General features: G+C 40.5%; 1 pseudogene; it reads left to right on the top strand.

Annotated features, from left to right (window-relative positions):
• Window positions 1–15,626, top strand: part of LOC134361602 (protein FAM91A1-like) — a 93,824-nt pseudogene that overhangs the window by 8,296 nt on the left and 69,902 nt on the right.

The following is a 15,626-nucleotide window of genomic DNA, read 5'->3' as shown; positions in this document are numbered from 1 at the left end:
CCGTGACTTCTCACAGAAATGCTAGGGCCACATGGTCCCTCCACTTGGATGTCCCACAGGCACTTCTAACTCAGTAAGTCCAGAACTGATCTCACCATGTCCCTTCCTGCCACATCCTACCCCACCTCCATGTAGAAATCCACCTTTCCAGCCCTGGCTTAAATACCACCTTTCAATGAGGCTCTTACTTTGGACATAATTCTCTCTTATGAAATACCACAGCCTTTCAGTGGTGCTTTTGCAGTACCTTTCACTCTTCAGCATGCACTATAGAGTTTCTTCCTTTCCTTTCGGAATGGAAGATCTTTTAGACATTTATGAATTCTCTGACAAAGTCTATGCAGTGTTTTCCACATGGAAATGTGAGTTGCGTTAATCAATTGGTCAGAGAGAGAGAGAGAAACGGTGGACAAGGACAGCCTGCCTCACAGTCATGATTAAGATTTACAAACAAAATTTCTCAGACCTATTTTTAAAACCTAGTGTCTATATAAGATCCCCTAGAATTTTGCTGAACTCAGAGAATTATCAGATTATTGACCTGAAATCTATTTTTAGAAATCACCTAGTCCAGAGTTTTTGCAAAAACTTTTAAAGTCCTAAGACATTTATACTAAACTTTAAATTGCACAAACTAGCTGAAGAGATAAAGTTTTAAATATAAACATTTAAGCACATAATACACACATAATCAACAATAAGAAATTGATACCAGCTTAAAGGCAATAATTTGTGTTAAAGGGATTAGAAGTTTTATATTCATTTATTTATTTAATAAGGACCTCTAAGTATTTAATACATGCTAGGCATTCTTCTAAATATGTTAGAATATTAACTTATTTTCCTCACAACCATGTAAAGAGGTAAGTACTATCATTCTCCCAGTTTTGTAGCTGAGAAAACTGAGACACAGAGAGTTCAGGTCACATGACTAGCAAATCATAAGATTAGGAGTCAAACTCAGACAATCTGGCTCCAGGGTCCACACTCATAACCAACAAAAAAACTGCCTCCTTTACTGTTATTATTGTTATTGTTATCTTCAGAACAGTAAAAAAAGAAAAATACTATGGGGATTGAATTGTGAATGTTATGAAACATTCTTTCCTTTTTTCCCTTGGATGATAGAAAAGAGTTGAATTAAAAATATATCACTATAGATGAGCACATTTATACTCAATTTCCTGCTGTGATCCTCAGTCATTCTTGATTGAGGTTTCATGAGCAAGAAGAGTATAAAGAAATTAGGTGAAGAAATCACTTATTTACCACCCTTATAATTTAGAAAAACATTGGCCAGTTCATAAACATATTTAATGTTTTAACTTCACTTGCAGAGTAGCCCACGAATCCTTGTCAAGTTTCTCCGGAAATCGAGGCCTCCATAAAACACTTTGGGAAATGTTTCTGGTCAATTCTGCTGTCTCAAGACAGACTCTCTCTAAACTATTACGGAAAGACTCATGAGCAACTAAGTGCAGGGACTATGTCTCGTTTGTCTCTGTTTCTCCCTATAACTAGAAGGGTGCCCAGCGTGGTATGAGTTCATTACATGATTCTTGAATTCATCAACCTGTGTTCGCTTCTATATGTTCTTTTTCCACAAAAATCCCAATTCTGCACTATTCAATCTCTGTTTGAAAAAGGATCTCCAAAAATAGGGAAAAAAAGAGAATCTGAAGCCACTGAAAGCCTGGAGCCTAGAGCAAGGGAAACTTTACTGCTAAACCCAGGGGATTCTCCTTCCCTGTGGGGGGCACACCTTGGCGGATCACAGTGTTAGGACCCTCTTATTTTTGACCAGCAAAAGAAAACTGGTGACTCACCTCCCCAGAGAAAGAGAATAAAAACAGAGCCCAGGATTTCTCTGTAACCAACCTTGGGAGAAGAATATAGACCCTATCTTGTCAGCAATTATAATAACTGTCCTAGGAGCACTACCTGTTTGGTATCACATTGGTGGTGGGCTTGGGCAGGGAGGAGTGGGCTTGGGTATGTGGTTTCATGGGCATCAATTCACCACAAATGCAAAGCCCACCTCACATGTGTCTGTGTGTGAGAGAAAGAAAGAGAGAGAGACAGAGAGACAGAGACAGAGCATGACCCACCTAGAGGAGAGACTTCTGGGGTTCTGGGATGCCCACACGCTATCCAAAAATGTCCTGCCCTATGAGTTGAGGATGAAGCTACACAATGAGAAAGCCACAGAAATTTTAACAATGGAAGGGGCCTCAGCATTCATCCAATACCTCCCTTTTAAATCATGCTACGAGAAGAAATTCTGATCAACCTGAAGTTACAATTAGGTTAGCAGCAGACCCAGAACACACAGGCCAGGGAAGATCTTGGAGAAGGCTGGGCCCACGTTGCTTGATCCACTCCCAACCTCCTTTCTGGTACACTTAACTCAATCTTGTGTTTTGTTGACAGAAGGAGGACCTTGAGCTTTATCCGTCATTCACGCGCAGTTTCCCCACCTCCTTTACAATTTTGCTTCATCCCATCTGTGAACAATTTGCACTGTTTGTTACCTATTCGTTTTCTCTAGATTCATGTTCAACCTTTTAATCTGTGGCAGAGATTGCCAAATGTCTCCTAGTTTTCATTCTGCCCTACTTCCTTAGGACAATAGAGCACCCCCACACCACTGAGTTCTGGCTGGGGACAAAGTATCTTTTTCAGCAAGTAACGCACATGTAACAACAGAACATAAACAAAAGTAACATATGCTACTTCTACTCATTGAAAGGAAGCCCTTGCCATGAAGTTCCTCTCTTTCTCCCTTCTGACAAGTTAGCAATAGCAAGGTCATGAGGCAGCTTCAATCTCCCAGAGGAGGACAATGCCAGAGAGAGGATGACAAAATGCCACCATGGGCAGAATCAGAGTTCCTAAACAAGTCCGTGAACTCGAGCTCCAGACATCTACATTGGAGACAAACTCTCTTACAGAAGATACTGTATCTTGGGGATCTCTGTCATAGCAGCTTAGCACTTACTATACCCAAAACAACATCCTATGCAATAATATCCATCAAAAATATGGATTTTATTTAATCTTTTCATTTTGGTAAATACATTAAATTATATAACTATTCAAATAAACAATCATTGTTCAAAAGCCTGCTGAAAATCATTCCTCTTCCACAGAAGCATGAACATCCAATTTGGGGAAAGACCGATCTAAGAGAAGCAAAAGCAGGTTTTGATAAGAATAAGCAGTAAGGGCATGTAAGCACTGAGAAAAGAGAAAGAAATATGAGAGAAATACAGTGCAGGTGCACTGAAAGTAACCTTGGCCTTCACCATTTGGCCTTGGGTGAGCCTGCATTCTATCACACAGTCCAGGAAGGAGGCCAGGGACTTCCAGGGCCACACCAGCCTCAGCTCTGTCTGTAAGAAGGATTGTGGCACTGGCAGGGGGCAGACCTCCCTCACCATCACCTCCCACCAACCACACCAGGTGGATGGGGCTTGACAGCCAGTAGGCACCATGTTCAGAGGCGGTAGTTGCACAAGAGAGTCTAGCCAGCCTCAGCTTCTCGTCCTGCCCTGAGTCCTCTTCCCCATGCAAACAAGGGAAAAGAGGCACAGGATTCAAGGAACCAAAGGGGAGAGGCAATGCTGTCTCTATTTTCCGAGAAAGGCAACTCTTTTATATATTTTCATGTTGAACCTTCCCGCACTGCCCTGCTCCCTGGGTAGCCCGCCCCACAGGTGATGTGCATGAGGGAACACGGATTGGAAACACATGTGCTCAAACCCACTTCCCCTCTGACCCACCCTTTCCCACCGCCGCCAAGCACATGGCCTTGCCTCCAACTTCAGCATGTCTCTGGAAACATAAAAATGCTGTTTTGCCTGGGGCCAACTTGGATGCAGAAGAAAATAGGTTTTTAAACTAATTTTCAGAAAATGATATTCATGATTTTAGCTTTCCATCTGGAATTATTTTTCAAACACACACACACAGAGAATGGCAGGTTTTACCGTCATCTGTATCTCTACATTTGACCCCTGCACTGAGGCAGAACGGAATGAAGTCAAATCAGTCTGTGTCCTTTTCCTTAAATGGCAGTTGGTGCAAGACTTTCTTTTCCCCCAAGGAGCCCTTCTTTGAAGTACCCTTGAAGTCACTGTCAGTACAGAGATCCCAGATTCTCCTCCTCAGGCCAAACTCACCCATCAGAGCAAACATATCAAAGCACAATTTTTGAGTAACTACTTTCATATGTATGGAAAGGAAGACCTATTTCAGTGCCCAAGCTAAGCATAGTAGACTCGAGAACAACCGCTGCAATTAGTGAAAAGAACCTAGACTTTAAAGTTGGGCAGACCAGGCTCTGCACTGAGTAGCTGGTTCAAGCCGAGGAAGTTAATTCAGGTCTCTGAGCTTCAAACTGTACACTCTGGAAAATGCAGGTGGTAACACTTTATCACATAAGGTTGTTAGGCAAATTAAATGAGATGACACATATAAATATGAATAACACGATGCCTGAAAGGCACTCCATAAATGCAGGCTATCTTTTTCCCTCTTTCTTCTTTCCCCTAAAAAAAGCTGGTATGTTTGACAGCTTAAATAGAACGATCACTGAGCAATTTTCATTCGTTCCTTATGCTTTTCTGTATTTTAAAAAAATTCTTCAGTAAGCATGGATTGCTTTCCTGAATGTGAAAAAAATTATTTACAAGATAGCAATATGTAATCTCTCTAAAGAAACCTGCTTGTCTTCACAGCCTAAATTCATACACTTCATGTTTATTTCTTTCTCCCAAAAACAAACTTTAAGAAATCACATTATTTAGGTAAATTATTTTTTCAATTGATAGTAAAGACAAACAAAATCATCATAACTGTTGGAGTGAGCAGGATTGAGGCCATGTTGGGACCTAAAAGTGCACGGGCTATAGGAAAATTTTTTAAAAACATAGTTTCTTTCTCAGCGTGCATTTCTATGAGTTCCCCCTTTTCCCATGGTTACTCGATATTTTGAACCTTGGTTACAAGGCAGAATGACATTACTTACATAAATGTAAAGTGGTTTTCCAGCCAGCCTGGAGCTACAGACTTGCCATGAGGCATCTACTATCCAGACCCTGAGACACCAAGGAAGACTTAAATAAAGCTATGCTGATGCCATCAAGAAGCAAATCAAAGTCCTGCAGGACCCAAAGAGAATGTCAAGGACGAGAACAGAAACCAGATGGAGCCTTGGCAAGAATTTGCACCTGGCGCCTTACCTCCCTCCTGCTTTTCACTTCCCATGTTCCATTCCCTCACTCTTCTTAAAAACCCCTCAGTAAATATGAGTCTTTGAGATGGTTTTAGTCTGGCCATTTCCTTCAGGTTTACCAGGGAGAGGGGATAGCCGGCCATCTCCCTCCAGTCACTGGTATTCCTGAATAAAGCTTACTTCCTATTCCACCAACATGTGACTTTTGAGTCATTTGTTTTTGTTTGGCAGCAGGCAGCCAGACTCGGGTTTGGTTACACAAAGATTAAAGCAAGATCTTGTGTTTGTCTTTTAAACTTTATCCCATTAAAAAATAAATATAAGCAACAGCTAAGCTGTTACAACTGAGAACTATATATGCAATATCAGTTTCATTAGATGAGATGAGGGTTCTATGTATGGAATGGAGCAAATACTGTGGAAATTTTGATTATTCAATTATGTGTACATTTGTTATGGTATTTAAACATTTTACCATCTTAAAATGATCTTTAAATATTCTGGTATCTATAAATTATGAGTGGGTTCAGAATTATTCTTTCCTGGAAATCCAACAAACTTAATACATATAGGCTAACCTCCAGGCACTTAAAGTATGATTTCAGTACAGCACTGCTGCTAGGGGACAAAAGGTGACATTTCCGGGCGTCAGTCTCCGGGGGTTCATTATATTAAAATGGGAGTGAGAATGAATTTGGACAAAGAGCCTGGTTCTGTTCAGCTATCACCTGCAGAACCTGTATTCAACTAGACACTATGTCACAACTACTGATTGCAAACAATCTATATGCTGTCACAATTATTGGTTATAAAATATAATAAAGTTCATTAGCTCATTTGTACCTATATAAGAAACATTTCATGTTTCCTTCACCAGTGCCTCCTCACTGCTTAAAGAAAACAAGTCTGGGAGATACAAACAGACCACAAAAGGAGTGCTAGATACCTAAGCTGGTACATCCTTCTAGAGCCAGGTGGGCTACAACAGGTCAGTTCTCAATTGGTGGGTGCCCCAAAGCCTGGAGATTAATTCTGGGACACTCCAGCCCAAAACTTGGATATGCAGAAAAATTCACCTGGGGAAATTCTTTAAACTAAAGTTGTTCCCTAAGCTTGGGATGTGGCTTAGGAATCCAAAGATTTAAAAGTGTCCCCAGGTAATTCTGAACTAGGTGCCAGAAAACCACACTTTACACTCTTCTCACTCCAAGTAAGAGGCAAACTCTTCTTTAATTAGCTTGATAAAGATAAAGCTTACAGAATATTTATTTGCTATGGAGCACTGCTTTTTAAAGCAGGAAAAAGAGGTGATTATTTATGAGGAAAAAATATACTTTTTAAAATGTTTTTATTCAACAAATAATTACTAGGTGTCAACTGGGTGCCAGACTGTGTGCTATAGGAAAAATTGACAAACAGCTTCATGCTAATCTCTCATCCTCCTTAGAAAGCTAATTTCTTCTCAAAACAATAGGAAAAACCTAGGCAAGAAAAAACTGAATAAATTAGGAGCCAGAAGCATCACAAAAGGCAAGAACAGCAACAATCATAAAGTTCTGAGGGCCTTGTCACAATGAGATGGTTAAACTAGTGCTGATTAAACTTTTCCACTGACTTGAGGCTGATTACATTTTTCTTATGTAATAAAGGGAATTACCAAGACCACTGTAAGTCACAGGTCACTAGGCAAAAATTGGCTTTTGGAGTTATTTGTGAGTCCTTGGTTAGGGTAAGAATGTAATATAAAAAAGGGGGAGATAGATGACTAAAATTTTGTTGATCATTTTTGTAATTTTAAGTTAAAAAAAAAAAAAAACCTCACTTTTCCAGAGCTTTAGATTTGTAATATTGGAGGCAGTTTGTTCTGTTATTCAAAACATAACAGGGACCAAGAAGACTTCTCACTAGCAGCTAACAGACCTCCGCTGGATAGAAAAGTAATCACTTGCTTGATTTTCACATGGGGAAGTTCTTGCTTCCAGAATGCTCATCAGCAGAAGATGAAAACCTGTACTGGCTTCACTTCCTCACTCCGCTTGCTGTCCCTCACACTGCTGCAAATACCGCTAGATCAGACAAGATCCCCCATGGTGCATTTCTGAATATTACTTTAATGGAATAAAATAATTTTGTTACATATGTTACACCTTTGTTGTCTTATATTTTGAGGTAGCTTTGTTAGATTTCAATTGAATTCCTTTTAAATATGGCTTTAGGAAGTTAAAATAAAAATGCACCAAAGCCAAATGAAATTTATACTGGTAATGCAAGGATGGTTTAATATTAGGAAATCTATTAATATAATAACCATCTTAATGGAACAAAAGAGAAAATGATACAATCATATCATGAATTCTGAAAATATATTTGGATAACATTCAGCATTCACGAATGATAAAATCTCCTAATAAGAATAGGATTATTAGATCACTTTCTTAATGTGGCTTTTAATATATGCTGTGTGTTCATCACCCTTGTCCTTGTGCCCCATGCTTTAGAGCCCACCCTTACTGCTGGGCCATTGTCAGGGTACCCAGAACAATGGAATTCCCTGCCCAAATGTCCCCAAGCCCACTTCTGGGGCAGCACATTCTCTTCCCTCATTCATCCTCCAGGGCATAGGCCATACACCTCCATAATGTGCACACCCCAGGCCCTGGCAGAGACCAGAGTGGCTGTTGACAGGGGATGCAGACAGAGCTGGGGAGTTTGGCTGGGGTATCCTAGCACAGGACCTGGGCATCAGCCCTCTCCATCTTGGACAGAGCTGGGAGGGACATGGGAAAGGGAGCAGGCTAAAGGGCTTGATTTCCCTGTGCTGTACATTCCAGCACAAGCTCTGAGTCCTGAAATTCTACACTTGAACCTGGGCTCCAGATCTTGATGAAGGATATTTTTCATGATAAACAGGCATTTTACTCAACCATTTTTACTTGATTAACAACTTAAAAATATTTACAGATTTCTTATGAAGGCCTCCATTTGGACTCCTGTACCAGTTGTCATCAATGTCCAGGGCAGGCCAGCATAGCATAAGGTAGTGCAGTATAATAGGTAATAGTTTTATCTTGAGCCAAAACTGGTAGTATGCATAATGGGGGAAAAAATTAATCTTTGTAAAGCAGAAACAAAATGAAAATGCCCTTATCACTACTATTAATTAACACTGTTCTGCAGGCATTATCCAAAATAATTAAATAAGAGGAAGAAATTGCAGACATAAACAATTAATAAGGAAGAAGCAAAGAACTATTATTTGTAGATGATTTAAGTGTCTGACTAGAATACCTAAAAAAAAATTTTTTTAATTTAAAATCATTTTTAAGGTTTATTAAGTTGACTTGTAGCAAAGTTAATGTACAAAAAACAATATCTTCAGACAATTATCAAATAAAATATGAGAAAAATTCTATTAATAATTGCAACATAAAATATATACACATAAGGGTAATTGAAAAATTTGCAACATATAAAAATTTTGCTTTTAGGTAGATAAATAAGCCTACAAGAATGACCACGACAATTCTGAAAAAGAATAAATTTTAAAACTGGCTGGACTAGATATTAAAGTCTATTATAAAGCTATAAAAAATTAAAACAGCATGATGCTTTCTCTACAAAGAGAGGGGACAGAGGAACAAAAGAGCATCCAGAAATGGACCAAAATGGCTAAGGAAATTTAATACGTAATAAAGGAATAATTTCAAATCAGTGTAGAAATAACGATTTTTTTTAAAAAATGATATTGGGGGCCAAACCCGTGGCTCACTCGGGAGAGTGCCACGCTGAGAGCGCAGCGGCGCCAGGAGCGCCGAGGCTGCAGGTTCGGATCCTATATAGGGACGGCCAGTGCGCTCACTGGCTGAGCGCGGTGCGGGCGACACCAAGCCAAGGGTTCCGATCCCCTTACCGGTCACAAAAAAAAAAAAAAAAAAAGATATTGGAATATTTCATTGCAGTAACTATTTGGTACGAAGTGGGAGTAGAGAATGTAATGTCTCAATAGTCTCCTAACTTCAAAGTAAGTCCCAGAGGGGGCTGGCTGATTAGCTCACTTGGTTAGAGCTTGGTGCTATAATAACAAGGTCAAAGGTTCAGATCCCCATACTGGCCACCCACCAAAAAAGACAAAGTAAATCCCAGAGACATGAAAGATGCTGATGTCTAAAGTTAAATCATAATAATAAAGCATACTAGATGAAAGATGGGGATTTTTGTAACAACTTGGAGTGGGGAGGCCTTTCCAAGCAGAACACAAAGCCTAGAATCATGAAAGGAAAGAATGAAAATTCTGACGACATAAAAATTTAAATTTAGCACAGGAAAAAATAATGAAGTCATGCACACACATATAATTAATTTGGTTATAAAAAGAAGAAAATGAAAAAACGGTTGCAACACAAATGACAAGGGACTGATTCTAATCTCTTTAATATGTGAATGTAATAGGTAATTAACAATTAATAAAAAAGCAACAATTCAATAAAAAATGAGAAAGGGAGAAAGAACACACAAAAAACATTCACAGAAGAGATATGAAAAGGTACTCAACTCATGATGAAATAAATAAAACTATAATAAAATACAAGTTTATAATAAAATACGTTTTATGCTAGCCAGGATCAAAAATTCAATAATAAACTATTGATGCATATAGAGTGTAAATTGGTGCTATCTCTCATTGACTCACAAATCCAGCTCTAGAAATTCATCCTAAAGATATTTTTGGCACATGAGTGCCAAAGCCTACATAGAAGATTATTCAGTGGAGTGTTATTATCAGTAGCAAAAGATGAAAACAGCCAAAATATCCATCACCAGAGAGTGATTAAAAAAAATATTGGTACCTGTATCCAGCTGAACACAATGGAGCCATTGTTTAGAATGGTAAGCCTAAATGTATGAATATAGAACTAAATGCCTCAAAGATCCATTAAATAAAAAAAAAAACAAGATGAAGAGCAGTTTGAGCAGTATAGATTGAATGCTTTCAACTGTATGTGTGTGCATTTGTGGGTTTAAGTTTTTTTAGATACTCACGTGTGTTTATAGATACAGCAATATGCCTCGTTCATAAGAAACTAACAGTTATTGCCTTGGGTGAAGACTGAGGGACTAGAAGTCAAGGGATGAAAAGAGGTTCTTTTCTTCTGTTTCTCTTACATATCATTGCTCTTATTATGCATACATGTGTACTTTTCAAAACAATTAAAATATTGAGAACTTTAAAAACATTTTTACAGCAAAAGCAATAAAAGAAAAAATAGGTAAGTCGGACTTCATTAAAATTAAAAATGTTTGTGCTGCAAATAATACCATCAAGAAATCAAACAGACACCCACAGAATGGGAGAAAATTTTGCAGGTCATACACATGATAAGACTTATATCCAGAATATTCGAAGAATTCTTACTATCCAAAAATGCAAAGATAAATAACTCAATAAAAACAATGGGCAAAGATTTTGAATAGTAATTTCTCCAAAGAAGTTAGACAAATGACCGACAAGCAATGAAAAGATACTCAACTCAACATCATTAGCCGTCTGAGAAAGGAAAATCGAAGCCACAATGAGACACCACTTCACACCCACTGGGATGGCTATGATCAAAGTGACAGATAGTAACAAGCGTTGGAGAATGTCGTAGTCCACTTGTGCTGCTAAAAGAAAACACCTGAGAGTGGGTAATGTATAAAAAACAGAATGCATTTCTCATAGTTCTGGAAGCCAGAGTCAATGTGCCCGTGGTTTCAGAATCAGATGAGAGCCTGTTCCACGATGGGTGCCTTCTGGTGGCAGCGTCCTCACAGGGCAAAAAGCAGAAGGACAAAAGAGGTGAGCACTGTGTGAAGTCTCTTTTACAAAGCATTGATCCAGTCCACCAGGTGGAGCCCTCATGGCCTAATCACCTCCTGAAGGCTTCACCTTCTAATACTGTTGCCCTGAGGATTAAGTTTCAACGTGAAGAACTGTGATTACTAGAGGCTGGGAAGGGGAGTGGAAAGGGGGACAGTGAGAGGTTGGTCAGTGGACATAAAATCACAGCTGGATAGGAAAAATAAGTTCTAGTGGTGAACCGTAGTACTAGGAATCTATAACTAACAATAATTTATTGTATGTTCTCAAATGGCTTAAAAAACACGAGCTCAAGTGTTCTCATCACAAAGAAAAGATAAATTTGGGGGATGATGAATTTGCTGACCTCCCTGATTTGATCATTACACATTGTATACCTGTATCAAAATATAACTCTGCACTCCCCCCCCCCCCAAAAAAAAGTTATAGCTAGATTAAGGTGCTTTAAATAAAATAACAAATTGCTTTCCCAAAGCATGAGAACTATTTTAACTACTACCCTCCCTGTATGAGAATGTCAATTTCACTACCCCTCATTTTTTATGTATTTTCTAATTGTATATATTTTCTAATTGTTTTTCCACTTAAAACTCTTTACATTTCTAATGAGATAATAGTAACAGTACTCATGTATCACTTAAATAGTGTATGTGCCAAGGATAGTCCAATGACTTTACATTTATAAACTCACTTGTTACTGAAAACGATCACGTAAATTAGCTGCTATCATTATATTATCCCCATTTCACAGATGAAGAAACTGAGCTATAGAGAGGTGAGTTAGCTTGCCCAGAGATACACAAGGAACAAGAGGAGGAGCATTTTTAATCCAGCAGCCTGCCTCCAAAGTCCTTGCCTGAGCTTATGCTTGCTGAGTACACCTGTTTTCTTTGCCAATTCATGTCTGTTGCTCCTTTGTCTTTTGTAGTTTGATGTTCTTCTTATTGAGTTTTATCAAATATCTGTATAATAAAGATATTAGCCCTTTAAAAAAAAGTTTCAACATGAATTTTGGAGGGGACACATTCAAACCATAACAGCGAGGATGTGGAGAAGTTGGAACCCTGATAAATTGCTCCTGAGCATGTAAAATGGAGCCATCACTCTGGAAACAGTTTGGCAGTTCCTCAAAATGTTAAACATGGAGTTACCATAGGACCCAGCAATTCCATTCCTTGGTTCATTTCCAAAAGAAATGAAAGTATACACCCACACAAAAACCTGTACATGAACTATGTTCCTAGCAGTATTATTGATGATAGGCAATAAGAGGAAACAACTCAAATGTCCATCAACTGAAGAATGGGTAAGTAAATTGTGATACAATACAATGGAATATTATTCAGCAATAAGAAGAATGAATTACTGATAACATGCTACAACATAGATGAATCCTGAACACATTATGCTAAGTGAAAAAAGCCAGTCACAAAAGCCCACCTATCGTATGATTCCATTTATATGAAATGTCTCAAACAGGCAAATTTATAGAGACAGAAAGTAGATTCGTGGTTGCCCGGGGCTGGGGGAAGGAGGCGGTTGGTGAAGGAACAGGATGCAACTGCTAATGGGTGTGGAGTTTATTTTCTGGGTGATGAAAATGTTCTAAAATTAGATTACAGTAATGGTTGCACAACTCTGTGAATATGCTAAAAACCATTAAATTGTACACTTTAAATGGGTGAAGTTTACAGTATGTGAATTATGTCTGAATAAAACTGCTTTCATAAAAAGGAATAAAGAAGTGTCAGGCTGGAAGGGTCCTTGGAGGTCAACTGCTCTGACCCCTCGTTTTGCTCATGTGAAAGCTGCAGTCCAGAGAGGACACCAGCTGGCCTTGTAAGGAAGCACGCATGTTCAGCGGCAGGTCAAACACTAGAGGCCAGCCTCCCGCCTTCTGGAATGGGAGCTTGTCCTGGACAGGGAGCACAGCCTTAGCATGCCTGCTGATGCTAGGGTTCTTTCTGTGCTCTCTCACTTGTAGAAGAAAATCTATCCTGCTGTGACAAGGGGACCGTGATTGCACCTGAGCCAAACATTGCCAAAAAGGGCCGCTCATTCATCCAACAGATATTCACTGGGAGCCCTCCATGTGCCAGGCAGGTTAAAGGACTGGGGAGGCCACCGTGAATGAGACAACCATGTCATTCTCACAACAACCCTACCAGGACGGTGCACTTAGGGTGCCTATTTTACTGATGTGACCACTGAGACCCAAAGAGGTTAAGTAGCCCAAAGTCACAGAGCTGACAGACAATGCAGTCAGACTTCCACCTAACACTATGACCCCAGAACTCCACTTTTAACCCCTACATTGGTGTATTAGGCAATGCAGAAAATAAATCAACAACACCAAAACCAGTTAGTCATTACAATTGGTGATCAGCAAGTTTCTAAGGGACACATCAGGAGGAATGCTTAGACAGCATTTAGATGAAGCGATCCGTCTCTATGAGGAGGTGCCATTGAGGCTGAGTCCTGAAGCAGGAGGAGCCAGCCAGGGAAGAGGGAAGAGAAAGCTGGTGCTGGGTGTGCTGCTGGCTGCGAGGCCACAGTGAAACAGAGTAAGGCTAGGCCTGTGAACCAAACTGACTCCATTTTCCCTGCAGAGGACACTTTGTTACTTTTCCACTCCTCAGTCATGAGACCTGTCAGGGCAAATGATTACCCCATGGGCTGCCCTGACAGACTGAGATAAGAGAGGAAACAGACATTTACTGAGTTGCAAAATCCCTCCCCAAGGCTTGTTTACTATAATTGTAAAAGTTACAGACTAACCTTAAGACCCCATTAGGAATTCCCACCTGCACACAAAGCATCAAGGTGACTGCTACAATGACCCTCCTGGGGTGACAATGAGGAACACCACTGCCTACTGAGCATGCACCCATGACGCAACCAGGAAGAACAGAATGGACCACCTCCACTGACTCTGGCCCATACCTCTTAACTCCTTTCCCTATAAAAGACCCTAAAGAGCTCCCCTCGGGGGCTAGCTTTACTGTCGCTACCCTACTTATGCTTAAGTCTATCTCCTCTTTTAATAAAGCGTTGCTTGCTTTACTGTTGGGTACATTGTTTATTTCTATGACTTTGGAATCCGAGAGCCTAATTTAATCACTGGCAAAAATTGGAAAGCTTTGGACACCAGAAAAGACTAGTTGCATGAGGCAAGTGGCCACTGGGACTATTTCGCTCCCATGTCTCTGCTGCTGGTAGATCTATCTCCTGGAGTCCCTGGCCTAAATTCTGACAAGGTGAAAGACTCCCGCAGTGGGTAGTCAGTCAGTTCAGGGAGACCCTCCCAAGGAACAGCGAAACCACGGCTTCGGATGCAAAAACAAGAGGTTTATTGAACACACAGGTACCCGGGCGACTCAGTCTTTCGAAAGACTGGCGCGCCGAGTAGAGCTCCTGGGTCCTTTTTATAGCAAAAAGCGCGGGTACAGAAGCGAGAAGCAAGGTAATTGGTTAGTTTAAATCAAGCCAGGGGTGAACTTCGGTCAAGTGGGAGTCCTTGAAACAGCTGAGGGGCACTCTTGAAACTTTAACTGACTTGTCTATTTCTGGGAACTATCCGCCCTTTGCCTCGGGCCGGGGCCCAGGTGCATAACCACAGATATCCTGTTTGACTCTGTTCCCCTTGTTTCTTAACTTGACTTTTTGGCTGTATTTTCCCTATACCCTTGTAAAAAGCACTTCCTTCATTCCCCCATTTCTCTTGTGGATCGCTCTAATCTTAGAGCGGAATTAAAAGTTATCTTCGCCATTTAAGGTTTGGTATTTTTGCCTAAGGACCAGAATCTTAACTGCACTTACCCTATCATTGATGAATTGGACTAGTCTATTGATGACGTAGGGCCCAAGGGTGAACAACAGAAGGAGGAGTAATAGGGGCCCGGCGATGGTTGACAGTAGGGTGGTCAACCAAGGGGAGTTATTTGATCTGGTTATAAGCATTTTCATAGTTTGAGTCAGGAGGCCTGACTCTTTTAGAGGCCGGTGCATCAATTTCTGGAATATCCCAAGCCTCGAGACCCGCCGCCAGGGCACATATATCAGGGGTAAGGGAGGGCCACCAAGTCCAAAGGGGGTGGACTTCTGTCTTGAACCAGACAACCTTTCCAGTTTGGGACAGTACCTGCCAGGTGAGGGTGTTGGGCTGGTTAGGGTTATTACTTGGTAGGCTTGCTCCGCCGCCGCCGAATGCGCAACTTAAGAGGATTATCAGTCCTCTCCAGCTCCCAGGATTCATCTGGTACGGAGGGTGGCGCAGGCTTGAGGTGAGAAGCATGTACCCAGGCTGCAATGCCATCAACTTTTACTGCGGTCGGGGTGGTCAGCAATACCAGATACGGGCCTTTCCACCGAGGCTCAAGGTTGCTGGGTCGATGGCGTCTGACCAGCACTTGGTCTCCGACCTGGAACGGATGAGGGATGGCCACGGCACCTGGCTCGTATACCTCCTTGATCTGGTCCCAGATCTGGGTTTTTACAACTTCTAAAGCCTTTAAGTGAGTAAATAAGACAGGA

Source organism: Cynocephalus volans, chromosome 13 (genome assembly GCF_027409185.1).
Source record: "Cynocephalus volans isolate mCynVol1 chromosome 13, mCynVol1.pri, whole genome shotgun sequence".
Lineage (NCBI taxonomy): Eukaryota > Metazoa > Chordata > Mammalia > Dermoptera > Cynocephalidae > Cynocephalus > Cynocephalus volans.
The sequence above is the reverse complement of the archived record's forward strand: the minus strand, read 5'-3'. Positions and strand labels throughout refer to the sequence as shown.